This window comes from Osmerus eperlanus, chromosome 10, assembly GCF_963692335.1.
Source record: "Osmerus eperlanus chromosome 10, fOsmEpe2.1, whole genome shotgun sequence".
NCBI classification, from domain to species: domain Eukaryota; kingdom Metazoa; phylum Chordata; class Actinopteri; order Osmeriformes; family Osmeridae; genus Osmerus; species Osmerus eperlanus.
In genome coordinates, this window is record NC_085027.1 from 4,137,172 (window position 1) to 4,143,625 (window position 6,454).

Genomic DNA, 6,454 nt, shown 5'->3' on the forward strand with positions numbered 1-6,454 from the left:
CTAGCAGAGCTCACATTAATGGGTGAGGAAAGAGCCTCTCCTGTTCCTTCCAGAAACAGAGCGAGGGCTCACCGGCTCATGCACCTTTCAGGGCATTTTTCACCCAGTCTCCCTCCTCCACACGGACTAAGCTAAATGTAAAAGGCCAGATTTGCCTCCATCCCCCCCCAGTCCCTGTGTCTTCACTCGGGCACCCTCTGTGAAGCAAAGCGCTGCTAAGACTCCCCGGCCCGTCCTCTCAGCTTCACGACGTGATGGACTAGGGATGGTGGGAGGGGATCAAAGGGGCTTTCTCTGCAGCTGTCAGCTGAGTTTGACCTGGCCCGGGCACAGACCCTCCTCCTTAGCTGTGACCAGAGGAGGGCAATGTCCTCTGGTCCAAAGACGAGCTTGCGGCAACAGGAGCCCCAGGGCTCATTCCAGACAAGCTGGAGGGATGAGGAGAAGGAAAGAAGGAGTCAATTAGGTGTCTCTTTCCTTGTGAGGCTGAACCAAAGGCCTGGCTTTTCGATCTGGGCAGTTTGTGAATGTGTGTGTGTGTGTGTGTGTGTGTGTGTAAAAGAAAGGGGAGAAGATCAGAGGCCTCCTCGTGGTTCAGAGCTGATCACAACGGGGCCGCTCCAGACCAGGGGCTAGCCCTGGGGTGAGTGGCTCCAAGGCTGAGGCTTTACCCTGCTCCAGGGCCTCCGGTCCCCAGAGCCAGCACACAGACACTGACCGAGAGAGAGAGAGATCAAACTGGAGAAAGACTGCCGTCTTATTATAGTCATCAAGAGATTGACTCGACCACGGCCACCATTTGCTGGGCAACACATCACCATTCATTCAGTTTCTGACGGCCGTTTGCTGTAAATCACTCACTGGCCGCGGTCGGAAACAACTGGAGATGCATAGCAACTACTTTCAGCTCCAAAAGGATTCCAGGTTGAGACAGACTCACATATATTTTCCATTTAAATGGCAGTTAAAAGGTGAGGACAAAGTCAGTTAGGGAGTGATCAGCCAAAGAGGGCCTGTGAGAGATGTGTACGCACATCTCTCTGAGAACAAACAGTCCTGCCGCCACCGATTCAAGACCTCTTTATATAGTGCCGTGTGTATGGAAGAGCCAACCTCAGAGGGTGATGATTGGCAGAAACAATAATACCAACACTAATGGAAACAGTAGCCCAACAGTGTCAGAGGACAGGATTAGTCTGCCTGGGAGACATGAGCAGGAATATGATTTACTTTTCTATCCAAGGAGGAGGGAGGGGGGGGGGGATGTTGTGTTTGGGGGGAGGGGGAATTACACTGAATGAAAAACTTTGAATTTGTTTGGCCTCCGGTCCGTTGTCACACTTTATCATATCAGCCCCCCCCTCTCCCCCGTACCTCCGTCCTGTTGCATCCTCTACTCTCAGGGCATCAGAGGTTTTGCTCCAGCAGCAGTTGACTGGCTAGCATCTGTGTGTCCTTTCATTATCTCCCGGCGCATATCTCAGAGAGAGGACAAGGAGCTCACGGGGAACAGGAAGAAGTTAGCAAACAGAGATGGATGGGCACGGCTTTTAGTCCTGTCAGCATCTCTGAGTCTTCCTCTCTCTCTCTCTCTCTCTCTCTCTCTCTCTCTCGCTCTCTCTTTTTGCATTTCAATGAATTGCTTCTCAGCTAGAACCCCACGACTTGTCTTATTGGCATGCAAGGAGGAAGACCGCCCCTCTCCCTCTCTACGATGACCTGGCGCTCATTTACTTACACAATTTGTCTGACGTTATTACCCTCCCCTCGATGCTGTGGGCTGGGAGGAGGGGGGGGGGTGCACACGCACACACGCTGGGTAATGACTCTGTATTTATTGGGGTAAAAAGTCTTCAAACAGCCACTTATTCTCCGGGACATGAAATAAAAGATATGGAGAGAGAAGGGAGGTGAAGGGTAGGAGGGAAAGAGGTGGGTGAGAGAGAGAGAGAGAGAGAGAGAGAGTCGGGGGGGGGGTGGGGAGGAGAGGAGAGGGAGGAGAGAGGGGAGAGAGGGAGAGTGAGAGAGAAAGAGACAGAAGGGGAGGGGGGGGGGGAATAGGACTGGAATCAGAATGAAGCCTGAATGGTGTTGGTCTAAGTTCAGGCCTCTTTCTGCTGCTGATCTCACTGCAACGCTTGTTTGGGCTGTGGAGTCGGTTGAAAGTTGACTCGGCCATCAGCACATGCCTGGGGTTTCAGATGATTAGTTGAGGGAGGTCACCTGCTCCTTAAATGATTGTGACAGTTGATTTGATCCATCAAGGACAGAAGACTCCCTGCAGTTGAATACGCATGTTCTGGGCATGTCTGGCCTGGGCAGGGCAGGGCAGGGCAGGGTTGAACTGGGCATGGCTGGTATTGGCAAAGGTGGGCAGGGCAATGCAAGGCTAGTATGGCAGGGCAGGGCTACCAGTTGGTTAGATTGACCTGGTTTTGGATTAACAAAGCATAACAAAATAAGCAGAAACAAGATTTGAGCAAGAACTAGTCGGAATCCATTTTTGACTTTATGAAGGACAGCACCGTCTCAATTCAACCTGGATGCACAATTTTAAGTACTGTACATATCCAATTAAATTTGAATTTTGAAAGTGTTTGCTGTGCCATAAAGCATTTGCTAACAAAATACCCAAAATGGCGACCATTAAACCCCCCATCTTATGTCATGTCTCATGGGGCTGTGTGGATCCAACAGCGCCTGGCATGGGCTCAGCTCTCCAGTCAGATCAAGGTATGGTGTGTAAAACAAGGGAATGTATACGCCGGGATTTGGCGATGCATGAAAAGAGAATGAGACAACCCCAGGTACATTCAGGAAGATGATTTCAAAATCGTACTCAAATGTGCCCCTAGCAAGGTTAATGTGATTTTCTCATCCTTATGGTGCTTCTAATCCCATACCCAGTAGGAAGGCTAATTAAGTGTGTATACTGTTCAAAGCAAACAGCATGGCTGTCTTGTTAGCATCCGAGCCTGTGTGTGTGTGTGTGTGTGTGTGTGTGTGTGTGTGTGGTGGCAGCGGTGGAGCTTTATAAACACTGGCCTGGGGGACTTTGCTAAGTGTGGGAAGGAGAAAGACTAGCACAACCCACACACACCTCCTCCACCAACCTCCCCTAGCCCCTCCCAGACCCTCAGAGGCCTCCATTAAAAATGTCCTCTGACGTCTGCAAACTGACAGAGACTCCATCACCACCGCACACTCTCCCCCCCACAGAGGCTGGCATTAAGATGTCGGAGGCAGAGTGGTCTATCGATTTTTCCCAGCTCTTCCATGAGCCGGAACAGGGCAGGCAAACTTTGGGTGCAATAATCAGTTTGAAAAGTCGTGTTCTCTAAATTTTTAATTAGCTCTAAAACAAGCTCTGAGAGAGAAGCGAGGGATTGTGTAGGAGGGAATCGCTAGTGACAGCTATCAGCGCCACGACCGACAATCTGCCGAGCTGATCAAGTTGGAGTGGAGTGAAAGACCCGAGAGGAGGAGACGAGGCCACACGGCTCTGACGGAGAGAGGGAGGGAGGGAGGGAGGGAAGGAGGGACGAAGGGAGGGAGGGAGGGAGGGACAGGGAGAGAAGGTGAAAAAGGGAGAGAGAGTTTTCAAGAGAAACACATATAGCGATTAAGTCTTTGATCTTCATGTTTGACATACTGTATTTTCTAGATGTTTACCGAGAATTGTTTAATTGAGTAAACCCACACAGGGGTTATTCACCAGAGAGTTGCATCAGTGACACCTGAAGGCTTCCACAATGACATTTTTAAACACATCATGACAGGTGTTAAGTTTAAGCACTGATCACAAAGCAGTAAGCCATTTCCACATCTCCCCCAAGCCTTAGTGGAGATAGCACGTTCCTTAGTATGTCTTTCCTTCTGCAGTATCACAGGAGAATATATAATGACAGGAATTTTCTTAAAATATATGCCTCTGTATATCTTTGCCTAGGGCTCTCATTATAATACAGCATTTCTCATTTTCCTCTGTGCTTACTGGGGAGATGAATGAATGCTCTCTATACTCCAGAGCAGGGGCACAGGCAGAAATGTGCATGTATGAGTGTGTGTGTGTGTGTGTGTGTGTGTGTGTGTGTATGTTGCTTTGTCTAACTACACTGTGTGGACCAGAAATCCCCACAAGAATAGTAAACTAAGAAATGATTTACCTTGTGGTGACACTTTCTTAGTCAAGTTCAACTTGAAGTGCTATTTCTAGAGGATTTAGGGGGGTTTAGTGTTACAGTTAGATCTTCAATCAGGGTTGGGGTAGGAGTTAGGGATTATTTTATGGTTAGGGTTATGAGCTGGGTTAGGTTTAGGGTTCAGGTTAGGTTTCGGGTGAAGCTTGAGGTTGGGGTTGAGGTTAGGGAAAACAGGATATTGAATGGAATATAATTCTGATTACGCACAAGAACAGCTGTACTCAACGAGTGTGTGTGTGTGTGTGTGTGTGTGTGTGTGTGTGTGTGTGTAGAGAAGGAGGGGTTGGGGGAGCAGGACATGCCAAAGACATCTCACTCTAGAAAAGTCTACATGTCTTAGACAGAGCCTGTTCTCACTCTAGAATAGTCTTCGTTTCAAAGTAAGCTCGTACACGAAAGTGCACGATCCTCTGTTTCCATAGCAACACAATATGATGCTTATAAGAGCAGGCATGCTAATTAGTAATTCCTTTGCCAAAGAGACGGTACAATGGTAAAAATTGAATAAATACATTACAAGTTACCTAGGAGAGTGTGGTATGGATGCAGATGAATATACTGCACCGTGAACACAGCGATACATCCGGTGCAAGAAAGATGTTTTTGATCCGTCGTTACGACAAAACAAGACTAAAGAATTGGGACAATATAGAAATCCAACAATAGACTACACCGGCTGTTTACTTAGTCAGGGCACAGAGTAGAGCCTACAAGAGTGAGTACAGGGGAGAAAGAAATCAACTGTGTGTGTGTGTGTGTGTTTGTGTGTGTGCACTTGCGCACATAACAAATAACCAACCCCCTTACAAATGGCTCGCAGAGTCTTCCCCTCTCACTTCTTTGGAATGACCATGTGCTCCCCACACATCCCCCTCTGAACTCGCAGAACAGAACAAAGCGGGAGGTTTGAAGGCCCTCAGCCTCCACTAGCTTGCTTGCTTGATTAGTAGCTAGCTTGATAATACAGAGTGAATAACAAGATGCATTATACCACAGCACAACAGGATCCAGCTTCATTTTCATTCAACAGCTGACAAAAAATATGACAATGGGCATGCAAAAGCTCTCCAAAATATCTCCATGGCCCTTACATTGTTTTACGATTATTTGCACAGTAGCGAGAGAGAGAGAGAGAGAGAGAGAGAGAGAGAGAGAAGAGAGAGAGAGAGAGGAGGTGTGGGATCAGTGACAGGTAGGGTTCAACTGATCTTGAGTCAGATGTGTGGATCGGAGTTATGTAGAGAGCTTAGTGAGAGTATACAGCCAATCCTATAGGCCATCCTGATCATAAGGAGAGCTGAACATGACTGTGTACCACTGCTATGAAAAATGCCGTTTTCCAGTGCCATTAACATAATGTCGAGTGGCCGATCACTAACAAAGAACTCAAAGACTTCAGTCCCAGGGCTTTGAAAACCACTGGATAGGTGATTTCTTTCAGCGTGTGTGTGTGTCTGTGTGACTGAGTGCACACTCACTAAAGAGTTTCCTAAAGAGTTTCTTAACTCCAAGAGACTACGGTTACAATAGATCTAAATGTTTGATAACACACTTAACTCCAGCAACTCTGAATATAAAAGTTTGTACGCTATCTTTTGTAAGTTTTCTCTATTCCAGCGCTCTCAATAATAGCTTACATAATCAAATTATATATCATCTGCCATGACAAGCAGCTAACACATCTCTCCTTTGTAGTACAGGTTCTTGTAAATTGAACTCACATACATTCCACCGCTGCCTGAGCATATACAGTAACTATGCTTCTCAAAGGGGCTTATTTCAACCCTGTGAATGAACACTCTCCCTTCAGCAAATGTGTGAACGTGGCCATAATGGAACACAAGGTTCCACAGCCAGGTTCATTATACTGCCCTGAGACATGCTTAGCTGCAGGTGGTCATACTGTGTCATATCCCTCTCTCTCTCTCTCTCTCTCTCTCTCTCATCTCTCTCTCTCTCTTCTCTCTCTCTCTCTCTCTCTCTCTCTCAAGAAATCGTATTCCACACACACCCACACCGCACACATCAATCCTCAATATCACACTCCCTCTCTACATGACTGTGTTGAAACATCTGGACTGGTCCCAATGATGGCCTGAAAAGTCTATCAGGAAACGATCAGGTTCTATTACTGCAGGATCAAGCCAGAGCAGCAGTTTGAAATTAGAATGAGTTTGAAAGTGTCCTTAAGCCCTACTTTTGCAAAAAAAACTTCCACGGACTAACTTTATAACTTTATTTTGGCTTTGACA

The 6,454-nt window shown here is 47.2% G+C and overlaps 1 protein-coding gene across 1 annotated transcript in view; it reads right to left on the bottom strand.

Annotated features, from left to right (window-relative positions):
- Positions 1 to 6,454, bottom strand: part of cd276 (CD276 molecule) — a 40,822-nt gene that overhangs the window by 21,738 nt on the left and 12,630 nt on the right. The window lies entirely within an intron of this gene.